The following is a 19,704-nucleotide window of genomic DNA, read 5'->3' as shown; positions in this document are numbered from 1 at the left end:
GGAAGAGAAATTAATGAAGATTTTAAAAAGATTTAAAAAATGCTGCCAGGCTGTAAGGAACCAAAGCAGCACATTTCTGTACAGCATGCAAATATTTTTCAGCATTATAAAAATAAACAAGCTTAGACAAGTGAGATACTCACCGCTGCTTGATCAGTGGCTATAATGCTATAGCATAATTAACCTGCATGGAGCAATAATAACCTCACAAGCGAAGAGAAGCATCTCTCTAGCTTGTGAAACCAGGAGGAATGCAAGAGTCCCTGTGAGGGCAGCCTGTACATACTTGCCCGGAGTGACTGCTTAGCCAAGAAGCTAATTAGCTTACGCATCAGGTGGGATAGAAACAGGTTCATCACCTCAAAAGCTCTGTAGTACAGTTAAACACTTTCAGTTTTACTACCAAACTTTGTGTCAGTCATATACAGACAGAACAATCCAGTGACACTCAGATTTCAAACTCGAGCACTCAGCAAACGTAGCTTTTTCAGACAGAAAATTTCTAAGGGGCCCGAAGGTTTTGCTAAGTAATTCTGTGTTTCACAAAACACATACATGTAATACTAAGCCCGGCTGCCAACAGGTGATGGGATGCTTATCAGTTAGATGAAGTCTTAAGTTGTTTTTTTTTAGGTACAGAGTTATCTCCAAACTGCATGCTGTAATAGGGAACACAAACCAGAGATGGTATGGAAAGAACAGCCTGTGAAGTCCTCGAGCAGTAGCAGAGAGCAGCTCACGTGCTAAGCCACCCATTGTTTAACAGGAATATGCCCTCACTACACAGCCTATGTGAAACTCAGCACACAGATTGCCTCATACTGCAAAATTCACAACGCCCGTAAGACCACTGGAATCATGGCTCTTCTGCACACACATCCCGTTGAATGGTTAGGAACACAGGTCTCATAAGGGTGGGGTCCAAAAATTATACCAGACTATCACTGCACGCTCTCCATTTCATTGCAGCCCTACCCAAGGAGAAGGAAGGAAGAGGACACGCTCAGATAGTGTCTAAGAATAAATGTTCCCAAGGCCAATACCCAAATGCATGAGGCAGCACACAACAAATGCCACAGCTCTGATAGTGCCTCAGTACCTGCTCCAAGCCAAAAGCAGCTTTAGGCTCCAGCCATAGGCACTTCCACAGCTTTCACTCAAGCATCCCATCCCTGCTTGCCTGGATCTGCTGACTGCGTCTCAGGTGATCTTGGAGGGTGGCACCGAGCAGGTGCATGGAGCAGAGCCAGCATTACTCATCTTCATACCAGAGGGACAGAGTCACTGGGCAAACAAGAAAAACTTCCTTCTTTTAACTAAAAAAAAGAACAATGTCAGCCGGAGGGGTGCAAATAATGCACATACCCTTTAAATTAGCTCATCCGGCAATGACAGCAAGAGCCACCAGAACACCTATGTACTGGTCCCAGCTCTAATGATTCTGAGACCACCTTGGCCCTGCCTTGCCAGAGCCACCACCCGTTCCCCTCCAGTGCTTGTGGGACTGGGCCTTGGCCACAGAACAGTGCAAGGAAGCCTGGAAGGCTTTAAAGAAAAGCAACAAGTCATTTGGACTTGGAAAGAAGTCAGAATACCAACAAAGGAAAAGCCCCTCTAAATAACAGCACCATGGAAAAACTCAAAAGGCCTTAGAATTACTTCTCTCTCACTGGAAAGTATCAATTTCTTCACAAAGAGGTACCTATAATCTCAACCGACATAATTTAGGCTTTGCATTAGGGAAAAAAAAAAAAAAAAAGAGGAAGGACTCACAGAAGCTGGTATAAACAGGAATGCTTCATGACTTGAGGCATTTTGATAAGAACATTATGGAACTTCAGGATGCTCAAAATTCTGAAAGTGAAACTCAGAGAGACACTTTCTCTGAATACACTGCTCTAACAGAAAAACCAGTCTAGGTACATTCATCCAGCTGTCTGTACTGGGAATATTTCTAAGTGAATACACCATACCATTCCCTTATTTAAACTGCTATGCAGCATTACCAGGCACATTGACACATCAGTGCAGACCTTCAGCAGCATGTACTGCCATTTCTGTATATTTCATTTCACACCAGCTCCAAAACAGGCAGCAGGAGCTCTGCTGCTAGCTTCATGAAGGCCAAGATCTCACCTTTTAGATGTCATCTCGATAAAACCATCGAGCTTACACCGCTTTAGTCACACCAGGTCTTGTTTCAGAGGTCTGCCTCCCAGTGCACACTGAACAACGTTCATCTGCTTCAAACTTCACAGATTTCCAGTAATTATCCTTGTCGAATTTAGGATTTGTCATAAACCCAAGCCACAATTTTAATTCAGCATAGAGCTTTGTTTTGTCTTTGTAGAATGCTCTGTTTCTTTCTGCTGCCAGCACTAAGGCAGTGCCCTGCTTCTGTCGTCAGCAGCCCCTGTCCCACAGCTATCCCAAGAATGCCCCGCACCGTTTTCATTGCATTGTGTGGTTTCTCCATTCCTTCACTGATTTAGTCCAGGCCTCTCCTCAGGGCTTGCAGATAATGGAAACCATGTGAGAGTAAAATGTAATCTTCAAACACGCAAACCAGTTTCATGTGCATTATCAGAAGTGAGCAAAACGTTGACAGTGCATCATTTGTCCCTACCGATAGGATCAGGCTGCATTAATTGCTGCTGAGATTAAATAAAAAAAAATTACAATCAGTATCTGCATCAAAAACGAAGGCAAAAATCGAACCCAAAAGCTTAAGCCCTGAAAACAGGAGGAAAACACTCCTGGAACAGCTGTAGCCCTTTGATGCTACTTTAAAGCTGTTTTTCCTCAGATGCCAGTTGTGACATCTGAAAATTTGTGTCACGAGTTGATACAAATAAAACTTGTGTAAGGAAGAAATCAGCATGGCCTAACGCTAGCATGGAATTTGCTGGCTTTTTCAAGCACTACAATTTAAACTATGCTAAGCCCTTTTTTAAAAGGAGGAACTCTTCTCATTTTACAAAGCAGTTCTAGAGAATTCAGTGGGAATAGTCATGGAGCAAGGAGAGCAATCATTTTTCCAAGGGTTGGCTATTTTTCTTTTCCTACTAAAGGAAAACAGCAAAATCTCAGCCCACATCCCAGCTGCTGCTCACCTGACCGAGCTGGCAATGGGATACTGCAGGAAGGGAGCAAGCCCTGCTGCAATGCCAGGATGAGCCAGGATTGTGGAGCAAGCCCATTCTGTGAGCTGAGCGGATAAAAGATGGACTGCCTTTTTTTTTTTTTGTCGTCGTTAAAGCAAAACCCAACTGAACATCCAGATCACCACATTTTTAGAAAGCAAAGGTGTCATAAAAGTGGTTTGGGTGTTGTTCTTTTATCATAACCACTTGGGTTTTTCATGCGCACCTTGTAAAAATCTTTAATTACTTGTAGGATGATTAATTAAGCCTCACCACCACACTGGGAGGCAGATATTATGAAGCTCACCTTAGCACAGTGTGATTGGCTCAGCCCCGGCCTACACGGATGGTTTTGCTGCCACAGCCATGTCACTCAGGAACTGTTTTTTTTCTATATAACTGTTCCAGCAACCACTCTAAAGCAGATGCAGCTATGATGGGAAATAATGGTGTTGAGGTACACTACTCAGCAAAATGTCCTTGCTAATATAAACTTCATCACTACTAGAAGGATTTTTCATAATGACTGAAGCAGCAAATTTTTTAAGTACAGATGCCTAAATGTTAAGGGCGTGGACATCCTAGAACCTGTGCAAGCAGAAGGCAGGGAACTCTGAATATTATCTACAGCTGGAGAAGATGCACTTGCAAAGTATTCCTGGTGGCTGCAGAAATAGGAAGTTGGAGCTATACAATATTCCCCTAGTGAAAGGCACATACACATTCCAGTTGCAGTGGGGCAGCGTTAGGAGCTCATAGCACACCGTGGATGCCAAGATTTTTATTTTATTTTATTTTCAGCAGGATCCAAGTGCTCCATTCCCATTCTAACCCAGCAATGGGAAAGGGCTGGTATTTTCATGCACCTTTAGAGTCTTTTCCTCCTGCTCTCCAAAGTCCCCTTGACTTACCCAAAGGTGGAGAGGACTACGCAACTGCTCGCAGTCTCTAAAATTTTTATTCTCTAGTAAAAAAGAGTTTCAAAGTCATTTTTATCGAATACGAATTGTACACAGCAACAAGAACCATTCAGTTGTGACTATTTCAGTGAACTATAGATGACCGATTCCTTGGGACTGCTATAGGCTATCTGCTGTTGCTTTCATGCTCTGTCTCCAAAAATATGGAAGATGTTTCTGTTTTGGTTCTTTAAAAAATAAAATAAAAAAAAATTAGCAAAACAAAGGATGCTTTGTCACTCTGTTCTCTCTAGCCCACAACGGACAGGCCAGCCCTACTATGAAGCAGCACCATTTGCTCCAGCTGGTCCCAGAACTGCCCAGATGAGCAGACAAAGAGAAGTCCACCAAACCCTGAAGTGAAAGGAGCCACTGAAATGTGCAATTACTTTCCCTGAGAGTCACAAAGAATAATCTTAAATAATCTTAAAAATAAGCTGCATAGAGACATAAAGCATTTTAAAGCAAATGAGAATTGCTGCAATGCCACTCTAGCACAGAGAGGATGCTACAAAATCTAATTAATCAAAAGCTCAAATTGGCTTATTTCATAGGCATTCATATAGGAGAACTGCTCAGCAGTATCTTAGTCTACAATCAGATGTTATGAGCATTATATTGATACAAATACCAGCCAGTTTTATTAGATCAGTGAGCCCCACTGCCATCTGCTAACCAATAGTGATGAACGTAGTACACTCCAAAAGTAGTTTTCAAGGAAAACGACCAAAGACCTGCAAAACCTCCCAAAGAGGTTTTCAAACACATGGTTTGAAGAAGAAAAGTTATTTTATGCTTTGACAACCAACCTCATCAAGTCACTCTACATGACAACAAAAGAGTGAAAAAAGCAATAGGTGTGATAGGCATTATCCATTTATTCCACAGGACCAAGAATGCAGATGGTGTGTCAGTACAACACGGGAAGATTCAGCTCTTCGAAGGAGGAGAGCCCTCGGTTTTTCAGCACCAGCAGTGGAGGAGCTGCTCACAACCAACCACGAGAACCGCTACAAATGACAACCACAACCTGTGATCCTGAGGTGTCGCACAAACCTGCAACAGAAGTTCTTCCTTTGCTTAAGCTATGTGCTCACACTGCCGTGATTCAACTACAGGATATTGAAGCCCTGAGAATTCTGCTTTCATGGGTCTTTTCATTTTGTTTTTTGTTTTCTCTTTGTGCAGAACCTTTTCTTTTCATTCACCTCTTCCTATTTGTTCACCAACTCATCACTATGAACCCATCCCTCACTTAAATCAGGGGCCTGGTTTGCTGTGAATGGCCATTTACATACAGATTCACACAAGCGAGTTTCAAATATATCATTACTTAAAAATTAAATTTGAATATCTAGATAAACGCAAATTACAGTACTCCTGAAAAACTCCTTTCACCTACAGGCATAGTAAGCAAGACAAATACTATGCTGCATACTTGAAAATGACTTGATCCTAGGGCCTCCTTCACACTATTATTCTCCAAAGCTGCTGAGATGTTTTTCTTGAAGATTACATTTCAAAACTACTCAGGAGAGCCAAGCAACATGCAAGATTTGGATATCTGCTGACTCGAGAGTTCTCCTACCCAATAGAGCGACATTTTCACGTGGATACAGCTTCAGCATCAGATTTCCTTAAAGCACAAACCAAAAGCTTACACAGAAGCAGGAGATATGACCATCACACAGAGACTGCGGTGCGACTTCCTGCGGCCAGCACTGCGTTCCAGAGCTGGTTGGGAACGTGCTCCCTCCTGCCTAACAGGTTAGCAACTGTGAAGCTCCGGCAGCCAGTCTGGGCTCACAGGGCAGCTGTGCGCCTGTTTGTTCAGAAAGGCCATGACTTAGAGCCCATGACACGAAGATGACATATATGATACACATGGAGAGAAGATCATAAATACGAGGAAGGCAGAAGTCTGACAGAAAAAGCAACTACACGTCGGAAAGCAAGAGAAGCAAAGAATCCCAGCCAGCAGAAAACAAGCTCACAGAAATTGCTTGTGGCCCAGATTCAGCACAATGGACTAAATCATTCTGACAAATCCTCTACTGCTTCCTGTAACTTTACAGCCCCGGCAATGGGCAATTTGGAACACTTCTCTGAAAAACCAAGAGATCCAAGTTCTCCCTTGTTTTTCAGGGGAAAGAAGAGGAGAAAGAGAGCCTTCAGCCTCTTTGCCAATCATCAAGAATGGCTGTTCTCACACTATTCTAAACTTCTGGTCTCCATGGAGGGGGGATACCTAGCAGCAAACATTGGCAAGTAAGGACATTCCACTCCCACTATATTGTCCACAATAGCAAGGAAAGAAATCTGTAATGCTGTTAGGAAGCTTCCGTTAGGAAACCTTTCAAAAAGCTTCTTCACAAGTCTCTGAAAATACCCTGAAATATGGGAATGCGCAACAAAAGTTGGATGGGGGAAAACAGGCATCTTACTTTATTCTGAAAGCATTTACACTTCACCCCAATGTGGGAACATCTAATAATCCAAGCATCTTTTGCCAAGAACGAGGTCAGAGTTTTCTAATTCAGAACAGAGCCTAATACACACCCTATTCTACCCTGCACACAGAATCTCATAATTTACAGGTGTTTGGAGCCAGGCTTTAGTTAGTTTAATACAAAACCTTAACACGTAAGAACTTTTTTATATTGGGCTTCATCTTTCCATTGGGTTACAGTTCTGCAGCTCTTTAAGAGCTGTCAGTATGAATGAAGCAAGAACTGCAATCCAGAGCTCTGCCCCAGGAGAGAGATGAACAGACAGACCTATTCACAGCTAGAAGTATTTCACGTTAACATACACTTGGAATGTTGATAATTTTGGAATTAGAGACTTATTTCTGTATACACATTGATATGGCAACAACCAAAACCTATGCCAGATTTTGCTCTATGTTAATAAAAGAAAGCCTTTAATGAGCTGAAATTTTACTTCATTTTAGTGACAGTGACTCTGAACCAGGGGCCAAGACATCATGTGCTGGATGCTGTACAGAGTCAAATAGTGCATGTTTTTACAAAAAAAAAAAAAAAAAAAAAAATTACCAAAACCAAACAACCCACATTACACTGAACTGGAAGTTAAAAAAAAAAAAAAAAAAAAAAAAAAAAGAAAAAAAGATAAAAGAAGGAGAAAGGTTTATGTTTGGAGAACATAGGGATTGCAGATTCTCAATTTCATTGTCATGGTTCAGAAAACTCAGCAGTAAGGCAGTGCAACCTCACTTCTAAATAAACCAAAAGAGCAGTCGGACTGCTGGTGCACAGGAGAAAGAGAACAAGAGGACTATTAAGTTATCTACACTTCTGAGATTCTTGCTGCACTTTTACAAAGTGAATGGCTTATGCTAATGAGGACGCATCTGAAATATATCATTCAAGTCTTCTTGTACAAATACAGCTCTTATTTATCCAGAAAGATCCCCACCAGCTGGCAATGTTTGCATACAATGTTAAACCCAACTTCAAGAGCTCATGCATTCTGAGTCATTTCACATTTAAAAACATTAGTTCTCTTAGCTGTTACTGAAGATGGAGTATCCCAAGAGAAGAATTTTTGTGGAATTCAACAATGCACTGTTTCTGTCCTACTTCCTCCAGCACAAAGAAGTTGCACGCTTTTGTCAGTTCTTTTTTCCCCTACCAGGGCCTTGCCTACAGAATATCTTTCGAGAAGGAACAAAAGGATTTGCACCAATCCCTTCTATATGAATCAAATATTTATGCTATACTCTCTTCAAACACTTTCATCTAGTAACCTGTGGAATGTGATCTCCTGACCTTAACACTCAAGCACATCTAAATCAGCTGCCCTTTGAGCTGCATTACAGACCGGAGGGAATTTTTATACATTCGTATTACAGGCATATGAAAACCTCGTGGTGCATCTGCGGCACTCTGCACTGCAAAGCGGGCCACGCATTAGTCCAGAGTCACTCAAATATGCTTTGCAAAAGAGCAATACTCTGATTCCTCAAAGTTTATGGCACAATCCGATGTCGTGCATCACCACAAGCAGGTAGAATAATGACCATGGTATCAGTACATTAACCAGCCACCACAACTCAAATATGCTTCATGCAAACAATACCAAAATGATGAGGTCTTGGCACTGCCAAAGGAATCCACAGCCCCACATCCCACTGGATGGCCCCTGCTGCCTGCTCATAGCGCAGTAACAGCGAGTTCAGGGAGACCAGGCTCCTCCTTCTCTCCTCATGGGAATCCTTTCCTTTGCTCAAGGTCAGCAAAAAGAAATCATTCTGCATTGTGTTTGAGGTTCCCATTAATGTTTTAAGGATAGAGGTTCTGTTGCAACTAAGAGTCTTGGAGAAAAAGAGGGAGATCAAGCACTCTGGATGAACCCCCAACCCTGACTTCTATCACAAGACTAGTTTTTCCAGAGTTAGCTATGAACCAACCCACTGCTAGAAACAGCAATGAGAGAGCCCCAGTCCAAATCCGACCCAAAGATTTAAAAGGGTCATGGGCCCAGCGGTAAAGTTCATCTTTTTCTATCAGTCCTGAACAACCAATGCAGTGTTGCCATCACTCATGTAGCCACAGCATAAGCTTGAGAAAATAGTTCTTGTGATCCCACCTGTGGTTTGGTAGAGAGACCTGGTCACCAGAAGAAGTCAGGCTGGCAGAAAACAGTGAGACAGTAGCCAAAACCTGTGTCCTATCCTTTGATGGATACCTGCCCCAGGCAAGCTTTTACACCTGAGTTCTGAGGGTCTGTCAGCTTCTGCCCTCCCTCGCAAGGAGAACAGCAAACCTTTTCCACTCTCTTTTTCCACCTAAGTTCCTAAGGAGGAGAGGAAAAAAAAGAGGAACAGGGAGCAGAGCAGACCAATATTTAGCATTTCCTGTATCATCGACAGGAACAACCCACGCAGTGGGGAAGAGCATGATGTCAAGGCTGGTTTCACTATATAAACAGCCAGATCCTCCCGCTGGGGGATGCTGCATGCTTCCACGGGGAACAATACAATCCTCCCTGCAAAGGAGGAGTCCGACTATGAGCCACATGAATTCCACAGGTTCTTCCCTTGCACAAAAGCCTGGCAGCAATGGAACTCTGGCCTAGGGGAAGTGGGGACAGAGACAGAGCTGGGGAAGAAAGAAGGATCAGAAACTCACAGCGGTATTTCCACTTGTAAAACAGCACACATCCAGCACTTGGCCCCTAGAGAAAGAAGTATGCTCCAAAACATGTTTCCCTGCACAAACTGGGCCTCCTTCCAGTTATTATGTGCACATGTCCCTGCTGCGCTTTCAGCCTTACTTGAAAAACACAAAAAACAAAGAAAATATCTTCACGTTCACTCTGTACAGTGCCAAGCTCGTTACCAGCCATGTCCAATAGGCTGATAAGATGTGGATACACCTTAATTACAGGCTCAACACTTCCACACCTTGTGGCACAAGGAATAAGGCACTTAAAGGAAAACAAGCTCCAGCATGGAATGAGAAATCCCAACTGATGGCAGCAGCCCTACTCGCATGCATGCATACATCAACGTACATGATTCTCTGCAGAGCACCACGAGCAACGACAGCCTGGACACGTGGATTACAACAAGCACAACAGTGATTTCTGTAAAGAAAGCCACAAGAAACGTGGCTGACACAGACCCACTTCAGTACCGTCCAAAAAATTTTGCTTCTCTGATTACACACAAGCACACAACTATTAATTTTAGCTAATATTTAGTGACAGTGGTGATATGATAAGCGTATTTTTTGTGTCGGTTTGCACAATGAAGAGCAGTCTTTGCAGGAGAGAAACAATTGCCCAAAGCCCACACAGCCGGCCTGTCTCTCGGCTCTGGCTGCATCCCTGTGCCATGAGTGCGTCTCTTACCTACTGGTCTGCTGAAGACAAAAGGATTTTCTTCTTTTCAGAAACTGGACACTTGGAGCTCACCGGGGTGGCCACACAAAGCTGCCCTGCTACCAAAGGTATTCTTTTCCTCGGGTTTTTGTTGCTGTTTGGTTTTTTACCCTGGAGAGTAAAGGGCAGAGCAGTGGATTCAGCAGGAGCAAAGGGTGGAATTCGAGACCCAACGGGTGAGCTGCAGGGCTCTCTCCGAATGATGCTGGCTTCAAGGCGCTTTTGCTTGCAAATCCTTCTTCATCCTCAGTGTCAATAAAACCGGAGATGGAAGCAAACTATTTTAGCGGCACAAATGTACCGGGCTCCGCAGGGGCTAGGACGCGATGGGAGGCGGATCCGCGGTTCGACTTTTCTTTTTATTGAAAACGAACGCGCTCACAGACGGGCGACCGGGACGGAGGGCAGCGCTCCGACGCAGCCGGCCGGGCCGCGCGCGCAGCCCTCGGCGCCTCGAGAAGGGCGGAACGAGCGAGCAGGACAGCCCCGCGTCCCAGGCTGCGCTGTCAGCAGGGAGCGGGGGCCCGCAGCATCGCGGCCGGGGCAGACAGCCGGGCTCCCGCCGCTCCGCGCCTCGTCCCCGCGGTTACCTGAGCCGGCCGAGCGCGGCGGGACAGGGCGGGGCAGGGCAGGGCAGGGCAGGGCGTCCCGCGGTGCTCGCACGCAGCTCCGCTCCGCGCCTCTCCCGCCTCTCTGTGCGCGGAGCGCCCCGCGGGCGGCACTCCGGCAGTGCGGGCAGGAAGCACGGCCCGCCCCGCCCCGCCCACGGTCCGCCCCGCCCCGCCCCGCGCTCTGCTGCTCGGACGCTGGAGGTAGTGGGAAGTGCGGCCGGCATACGTGGCCAACCGCGTAGAGGCGGGATATTAAAGGAGTTCCCCCTATATCGCATTCCGCTTAAAAAGAAAACATCCATCGCGCGTTGTTTCGAGGCTCGCTCTGAGCATCCGCGGCCCCCTACCAGCCCGACACGGCCAAACCTGAGGGCGGCTCTGAGCCCTCTCCGTTTTCCCCCGTAGGAGTAACCACACAGAGGTGATTTTCACTGAAGGCTTCAGCTCCTGGAGGATTTCAGTTTAGAACATAGCGTGGCTTTACACACATGAGCCGGCCTCCCTTGTGCCCACCTCCTCCCGAAGGGGTAAAAGGGCCCCAGATGGCTGTGAGGATCAGCGTCTCAGCTGCATCAGGAAGATGCAGCCTCCCTGCTTCGGAGAAACTCGTGCCAAAGGGCAGCTCTGATGACACCAACTCCTGCTGCTGAGTGCCAAAGCCCCGGTTTTGAGCACCTTTACCATCTCTGAGACTGACGCTGCAACGTGGGCAAATCCTCAGCCTTAAACGAGAAGCAGATAACGAGCTGGGCCTTCAACACAGACGTGTTTGTGTACAAACCACGGTACCCTGCCTTCCTCGCCATGCACCGCTGCCTCCCTTGGCCTGTGCACGCAGTGCAGCCGGACCCTCCTGCCGAGGTCACTGCCAGCTGCGGGCACAGGAGGACAGGCACAGCGTGACAGCTCCCGGCCTGGCTCCTTCCTGAAGCCACAGCAGGTCAGGTATGTTAAGACCTGACTGCAAATACGGAGCCTATTAAGCAGTGCCTGCTCTGTAAGGCTTGGCCTAGCGATCACATCCGTTTCCAAAGGACTCAGCGTGCCAAAAGCATCCACATGTCAAATCTCTGTGCTGTGAAACTTGGCCTACTGACTTGATTTCATCCAGGCTCTTCGTGCGAGAAGAGATAACCTGGTCCAGCCGTTGACCCTTCAGCTGCGCAAAGGAAATGACTCCTTTCCAATATTCACAACTCTTACTGTTTAAAAGAAGAATCTGGAAAAAAAGTTCAGGAAGTCAAACTTCAGAAATCCCAAACGCAGCCATATATAAACATTGATTCTTTTCCCCTGTAATTGATTTCCATGCACTGGAACACTGGCGGAATAAATGTAGAAACATATGTAAACAACTCATTAACATCACATGATCTGAGAGTTTGCAAAAAAGAAAAAGGAAAAAAAAAAAAAAGAGGACAGAACAAGTTAATGATGCACATATTTGCTAGATGCTGTGGGGTGAATTTGTAAGGGAATTACACAGCTACAGTCAATTAAGGAGTTATAAACTATGCTTCAATCACACATCCTGCCTTCCTCCCACACGCCGCAAGAAAATAGAGTGGGGAGTAAAGAGAGAAGGTAGAGTCATTGGGAGATGAAAATATTGCTTCATTCAGGCGCTGAAGAGCAGCTAGCCTTGCCCGAGGCACGTTAACCTCAAGTCATTCGCTGCTGTTTATTCTACAGGGCACTGGCTGCTTGTGCTTAGCCCACACAGTTGGAGATAACAGCTTTATCGGAGCTGGAAAAGAACAAAGATGCAAGAAATGCAGATTCTCTCCCTAACAATCCTATCCTCCTGCAGCTCCCTCTGCCAGGATCCTGGCACACACAGGTTGGAGGAACGGCTGCCATTGGAGGAAGCCAGCAGTTTCCACACACACATCACGCCACAACGTGGGAATTCAGGAAACGACACAAGAAAGGGGTTCCTAATAACTGTTCCAGAGCACTCGGGCCAATTTATGCAATCACACAGAGGTCACAGTCAATGTGTTAAAAAGCACAAAAGAAAGTGTCACAACAGCAGCTATTTCAAAGTAGGAAAATCAATCTCAAGCTTACAAAGCACTTGGATGACCTGGAATTGCTTCACCTACAATTTTTTAAGAGGTTGTCCTTCGCATTCTTTAGAATTCCTCCATCTTAAAGTTCCTCCCTCCAGGAATCTCTGCTGCTCTGTGTCCTTTGTCCACAGCAGCTGGAGCTCAGGAAGCTGCTCACATTATCCTTTGCCTACAGGCAGGAATCCCCACCCGATCTCGCATCCATTCAGCACAGCGAGAGGAGTGCAAATTAATTTCTGTTCATCCCTGGTCCTGCGCCAATTTCACAGTGCTTTTCTTCTGATACATAAAAAATAAACCCTTAACAACGCTGAGAAGTGCCAGGGAGCTGCTGGACCAGACAGGACATTCCCCCCACCACCAAGGCTGGGAATTCTGTGTCCAATCTGTAAATTCACTGTTGAGTGAAATAATGGCCCTACATTAAATTCATGTTTGCATTAGGTGCAAAGCCAGTTCTCATTCACTGTCAGGGGGCAAGGACAGATAAGCATTCATATACCACCACCAGAATCAACCATCGTAAGACAACGTTTATGGAAATGCTAGAAAAACTCTACTTTTCGAAACACAAGAACAGAAAGAGTTACTATGTGCTCCTCTGCCCATCTCTCTAAGCTCTTAGTTACAGAATCACAGAACAGTCGAGGCAGGAAGGCACCTCTGGAGATTACCCATCCCAACCCCCTACTCAAGAAGGATCCCCTGGCACACAGCCCAGGGTTGTGTCCGAGTGGCTTTTGAGGAACTCCAGGGAAGAATTCCTCTAACTGGTGAAACTTGGCCTCTTTTCATGGAGCATTTTGGAAGCAGGTGTGTAACCGGAAGAATGCTGAACAACAGCTAGCTACATCAAAACAGATGAAATGTTTCAGCTTTGCTCTACCTGCAATCGCAGCCCTGTCTTCTACGCTGTACCAACTTGACAAAATAAGGGCTCCAATATCAGTCTGGACAAAGAGATTTCCTTACATGATCTTATTCTCCTGCAGTAGAGCCTGGAAGCCTTTAATGTCTATCACATGGTTATACATCCTTGACACATGAAGCTGACCGTCTCCCTTGTCTCTTAAGGCTTTTTTTTATTATGATTTTCTAAAGAGATCTCTCCTTAAATTCTGATGAAATGAATTAAGAGATTCCTTAAACTAAAGGATTTAGATCCGAGTAGTGTGCATGAATCAGGCAAAGAGGCCCCGGACTTCTACACGGTCTTTGTTTGCTCTCGATGACTAAAGAATGTATGAAGTCACATGAGAGAAAGATGTACAGCAGGTTCTGCACAAAAACATTTAATAATCCTGATATGGCCAAAACGATTATGAGGGGAAAAACATGCCTAATTTAACACCAAAAATCCTAACCACTTTCACATCTCCAGGACTAATAATGGTGCCAATACATTGATAACCCCACAGAAACAAAGGAGGGAGGCAGCACCCCTTTTTGACTTCAAGTTTTGCAACTCATTTTTGACACTGCCATCAGAATCAGACTGAGACATGGAAGAGGCTGAACTAAAAGTAACCTTCAGCTGGGAGAAACCTCTCATTGCCTTGGGAGGTCCTAAAATTGGCCTGAGTGATACTACGAGCACCGCAAAGATGCTAGAGTTCTGCTGTCTGCAGGAATGGGGCCACCTTCTTCCATAAGGCAGAAGCTGTGCTGAATAGTAAACAGATTACTTTGAACGTGAAATAAAGAGGAGGAATAAAAGGAGAGAGAATGCTATGTATAGAAAAGAGCAAATGCATTGGAGCAAAACACAAAATTCTGTTAAATAATTGCTTCAAAAAGTGGCAATTACACTTTTTCTGCACATAATGCTCTTCTGAAAGCAGTCTTTCTCCTTTAGTGAGCTACAGAAAGATTCATAATTAGAGGCGGCAGCAAGATATCAAGTAACAGATAGTTCATTAGCATTTTATGTTAAAAAAACTTAAAAATAGAATTACAGAACAAAATCTGATTTGATTTTACACTATTTCAGAAGCTTCTGCAGGATTCTGGAAGAGCACCAGCACTCTCTGCTGGTCATTTTTGTTCGATAGTTATCTAGAGGAGAAATGAGGCAAGAAAATGCATTGTTTTTTAATGTGAAATGCCATTTTTGCTGTAAGAGGATGATTAATTAGATCCCTACCAACTGAGCAAACAGCAACTAAGAGCTAGTTATGTTTCTGGAAACAATACAGTCATTACTAAGAAGTGTATTTTCTACAATCAATCATCGTTAGCTGGAATAAATTTTGCTGTTGCAAATAAACATCTGATGTATAATGCTTTGCTTTGCAGAATGCACTTCTGCTGAGCTGCAGCAAAAGACAAGCTGGTGTGAGAAGTTCCCATGATGCCAGATTCCTTCCTTGGCTCCTTTCTGACTTTCCATCAATTTCAGAGCTATGCCAAGAAAAACAGCTCTTTTTAAAGAAGTTCAGTGCATCACCGGCATCTTCCCCTGAAGCTACCGTGCTTCAATCCAAGCAAACCTACTCTGAGCCCATCCTTGTTACACCCCTCCCCAGGAAGACTTCACTCCCTCTCCCCACACACACCCACACGTTGCCTGCACCCCATGGGCTCCCTCACTGCATCCATGCCAGAGACTGCACCGGGCAAACACGTCATCAGCAAAAAAATAAAAAATAAAAGCAAAGCCAAGTACCTAAGTGACAGCTGTCCCAGTTTCCAAACTATGTACAGATCAGGCATCAGCAAGAAGGGTTAAGACTGGCAAATTGAATCCATGTGCAGCTCATGAAAGTGTGGGAAACAAAAGAGACAATGTGAGTTAAGGACAGAGTATTCATTAGAAAAGGGCTCAAGTTTCTTGGCTTTTGCTGCCCTGCTTCCCGATGGCTATTTTTTTCAAGGTAGCTTTTTGTTCTTCAGTTTTGTGGAAGGACATTATACTCAAACTAACGAACTAAGGCTTACTACATGTGGAACTGCTTACAGTAATTTGTCTTTTTAATTCCTGGGAACATGAAAGCAACGTCAGAGATAGTTTTCTGCTGGGCTACAGTGGGCTTTGGGTCAGAGCTTTGTATGACATCGCTGATCCAAAGACCCCACACTCATCTACAAATACTCATTTACGCTATGGTATTAAACAGGAAAATCTGATCTGGAGAAAGAGGTCTCAGTCACTCAGAGCAGAGCCTGGGGCACAAGCCTATCCACAGCCCAATGAATGATGGAGGAGCACAAGGGGATCAGCGAGTACCCATGGTAGGTCTGCACCCATCCACCACTTGGGAGACACTCAGAGCAAGCACACCAACCTTCTGGTGCCAGGGCTTCAGGAGCAGCACCATCTCGCATACGACACAAATACCACGTTAGGATCTCTTATTGAGGTCCCTACAGATCAGATGAGTATTGAAAATTGAGCCTCCATCCTTTGGGTCCCCAAGAAAGTTGAATTCAAGTAATCCTTACAGGGGAGTCGATTTGCTGGCGGAGTTCTGGAAAAAGTAGTTGAAATAGTATGCTGGAAATTGAAACTAAGGTTCTATTTCACTGATCGAGGCAACAGATATCTATCTACCAAGTTCAGCAAGATGTGCTGCATTTTCCTTTGACTACTTTGCTTTTTGACGTAAAAAGAAAGAAAAAGGGTTCCCAAATTAGAGCAACAGCAGAGAGCCCTAAAAAGAACTAACAAGGTGGGAAAGCAGGTAAGTTTTAACACAATCGTAAGTCAAAATCAGAAATAATTGTTCTAGTGCATTCTGTTCCTGACAAATCTGAGCTTCAGAAGTGCTTCGCATCCACTGAGAGTCCTAGGCAACTTTGAAAGCGTTTAGGGATCACTTGGCAGAGCAGGGCCAGCAGCAGCAGCCAAATGCCAAGCAGAACATTCTAAAACACTGTGTGAGGAACAGATTCCTGCCTAAGGCATCAGAGCAAGTTTCCCATCGTGCAAATGGCTAGAGGTTTCAGAGCTCAAGTTTTCTACTTGTTAAGGAAGTTAATATTTTGAATATGACAGGACTCAGCAGAAGACCATTGATCTACATTAAATGAGAAGATGCCCCAAGAACTTGAGTAACTGTAGGAAATTAACATGCTTTTTTTTTTTTTTTTGGTAATATTAACCACACAGCCAAACTACTCTTAAACATTCTTTTTCCACATTCATATCCACACCTTTACTTTTGTACCATTCGAATTCTGTATTCAGCTCTGTCCCTTGATCATTAATGCAGACTCCTAAGCTTCAGACTTCAAAGAAATGCACACGTAAGAGTCACAAGCACAGAACTGGAACAGCGTCAAAGCCTCCCTGTGCAGGAACCTCCATCTTCTGTTTGACTTCACTGTACAAATACTTCGTTCTATCAAGACTGGGAAATTCAACGATTTAAGTAGGGCTTCCCACAGATTAAGTTAATAAGGGAATCCAACAGTGCCTCATCTCCTTCCGCCTTCCAAACACTGGTAAATGAAAGGAAATAGGAATGTCTCCTGGGGTAAGAGAAAGACGTGAGCTCTCTACAAATGTGCTAGGGAAGAAACCAAAGGCTTCTTTGTGTGCACATGTACTTTTCCAGGAATTCTCTCCCCTCGCTTCTCCCATAAGTGGCACCAAGTTTTTCTAAGAATGTTATCACATGCAAAGGCAAAGCCTTGTCCGTGCAGCACTGCAATTGGCACCCAGGACTGTGCTGGTTTAGTTTTCTTCCTATGTCCTTCTAGACCTGCTCTTCCAAGGTTTTCTGATGGCCATCTGCCCCATACACTGTTTCTAATGTTATACTTTTCCTTCCTTTGACCCTTCCCCCTTTCTCCTGCTCTCATCCTCCCTCTCTGCAGCTCCCCGTGCTCTCATACCCCACTGCCTTACTGCTGTGGGTGCCCTCTTGCCACGTGCAGTGCATGTTCAGTATCACTGGCGCTTTCCAGAGCTCCAGCCATCCCTTACTACTCTGAGCTCCATGCATATAAAACAATTGCAGTTTAACACAAAACATTTGGGTTTGACAAACGAAGAAATTACGGCACAGATAGATCAAAATCAGACCTCTCCTAAGCCCTAGGGGACTCAGTTAATGTAACTTGCAGTCAGCACTCCTTTGAGATTGAAAATTACACCAACATCTCCTGGCTGAGACTAAACCTCTGCACGAGGCAATCCAAAAGGAGTCTGGACGTTTTAGGTTTGTTCGTAGCTGCTTGTGTATTCCCAGCTTTCAAGGAAATAACTCAACACCAAATTAACACAGGTGTGGTTTCTTTAGTGGTAGGAAAGCTGATATAGCTCCTCAGATTTTGCCATTTTCACCTACAAGATAGTCTGCTCTCTCTCTGAATTAAGTTATATGTTACAACAGTATAGTGTGAGAAGCTGTTATAGATGCATTTCAAATGTCTTACGATGCCCCAGAAAACAGACTAAAGTGACAGTAGTGATGGTAAAATGTATTATGACTTACGGAGAAGGTGAACTAGAAAGTCAAACTCAGAAATTTCTCTACTAATGAGAACACTGCAATTAGGTCATCACTGAATGCTGTGTAACCAGGAATCAGAGCACAAATATTGCCGCAGAATAATTAATATGTGACAGCGGGTTCTTGGAATGAGAACAGGAATTTCATCCACATAGCCCTACTGTTGAATTATACAGATAAAGAGCAGTCCTGAGATAGTCAGCTTCCAGAGGAGGCACTCAGGTAAAACACAGAGATCCAGTTTAGTACGAGCAATCTAGAGCCTAAACTCCCAGACATGAAAGTTCACACCCAACTTTAATGAAGATAGCGTTCAGAGTGAGTTTTGGGGTCATAATTCTATTTAGGTCATGTATGAACTTGATCCAGGACAAACTTTCTTTAACTATTTTCTGGACTCCAATTTGAGCAGCATTTCTAATTTCCAGTAATTATTTCTCTTGTGCTAAAAAAACTATACTAGTTCCACCTCTAACTTTACTCAGTTCAGACCATGGGTTTCGGTAGCTCTCTAAACATCAAACCTTTATTCAAACCAGAATGCTTTTTGTCACAGACACCCTGACACTCTCCCTCTCTGTGGTCCTGCACAGGCACCTGGCAGTACCTGCTGCTGGGGCACACAGGTCAGGAGGGCAAAGAGCTGCAGGCTAATAGGACTCTGCTCTGATCAGGGAGGTTAGGTTACAAGGCCATGCCTTTGAAGACTGGCTTCTTCAGTGTGGCCCTCTGGTTTACAACTGGGATTTCTTTTAATTAGATTGTACTATTAATTATTTATGACCTATATTAACTGCAGAAGCTGCCCAAAGCCAAAAGATATCAGCCTTAATGAGGATAATTGGAATAGTTACTTTTTTTTTTCTTTACCTCTTTTGTAAAGCACCTTGGGCCTTACTGATTAGAGGTGCTAGGACAGGATTAGATGTTTAATGAAAAACTATTATTAAAACGTGGAATAAGAATGAGGACCGAATTAAAATGGAATTTTCTATTTTCTGTTGCATTAGGGGTGAGCAGAGGATCATTTATTAGAGGTGACACAGAAATTTTTAACCTGAAAATCAAATGGGTATTTTCTTTATGCCCCTCATGGTGGAGGACTCCAGGCAAAGATGCCAAGGGCCAGAGCCTGGGACCAGATGTTGTGAGATGTGAAAACAGCCCCCAAGCACCTCTGCCATGGAAACACTGGGTATCCTGGCACCCACTGGTGGTTCCACTGGATTCTGGCTACCGACAACATCAAGCAAAAGCAACAGCTGCCAGGTTCCTGCATGACTACAGATTCAGCCTTCCGGCCTTCCACTCTCTCAAAAAGGTATCTTCGAATTGGCACAGATGGGACTTGTGGCTCTGCTCCCACCATATGGCGAGTCTCACTGAGGATATTTATACGCCTACCTTAAGCAGCCTGCCTATAAAGGCTCAATCTTTCTACCTGAGGCAGCACAGGAATGGCTGAATCCAGATCTCAGGGGGCTGCTGGAGCCTCGTATCTCTAAGGGGCAGGGATGCAGATACACAACTTCCAACACTTCTGGGATCATCACCCA

At 44.5% G+C, this 19,704-nt stretch overlaps 1 protein-coding gene across 3 annotated transcripts in view; it reads right to left on the bottom strand.

Annotated features, from left to right (window-relative positions):
- The window catches only part of AMOT (angiomotin), a 60,850-nt gene that overhangs the window by 40,336 nt on the left and 810 nt on the right, over nucleotides 1-19,704 (bottom strand). The window contains exon 1 of one of the 3 annotated variants that reach the window (XM_019618267.2): nucleotides 9,980-10,742. The exons of 1 other annotated variant lie outside the window; for it this stretch is intronic. The gene's annotated coding sequence lies outside the window, so the exon portion shown is untranslated. Of the gene's footprint in view, nucleotides 1-9,979; nucleotides 10,743-19,704 lie in introns of those variants that run through there. One more of the 3 variants, XM_010715365.3, reaches the window with a different exon arrangement.

This window comes from Meleagris gallopavo, chromosome 9, assembly GCF_905368555.1.
Source record: "Meleagris gallopavo chromosome 9, MGAL_WU_HG_1.1, whole genome shotgun sequence".
NCBI classification, from domain to species: domain Eukaryota; kingdom Metazoa; phylum Chordata; class Aves; order Galliformes; family Phasianidae; genus Meleagris; species Meleagris gallopavo.
The sequence above is the reverse complement of the archived record's forward strand: the minus strand, read 5'-3'. Positions and strand labels throughout refer to the sequence as shown.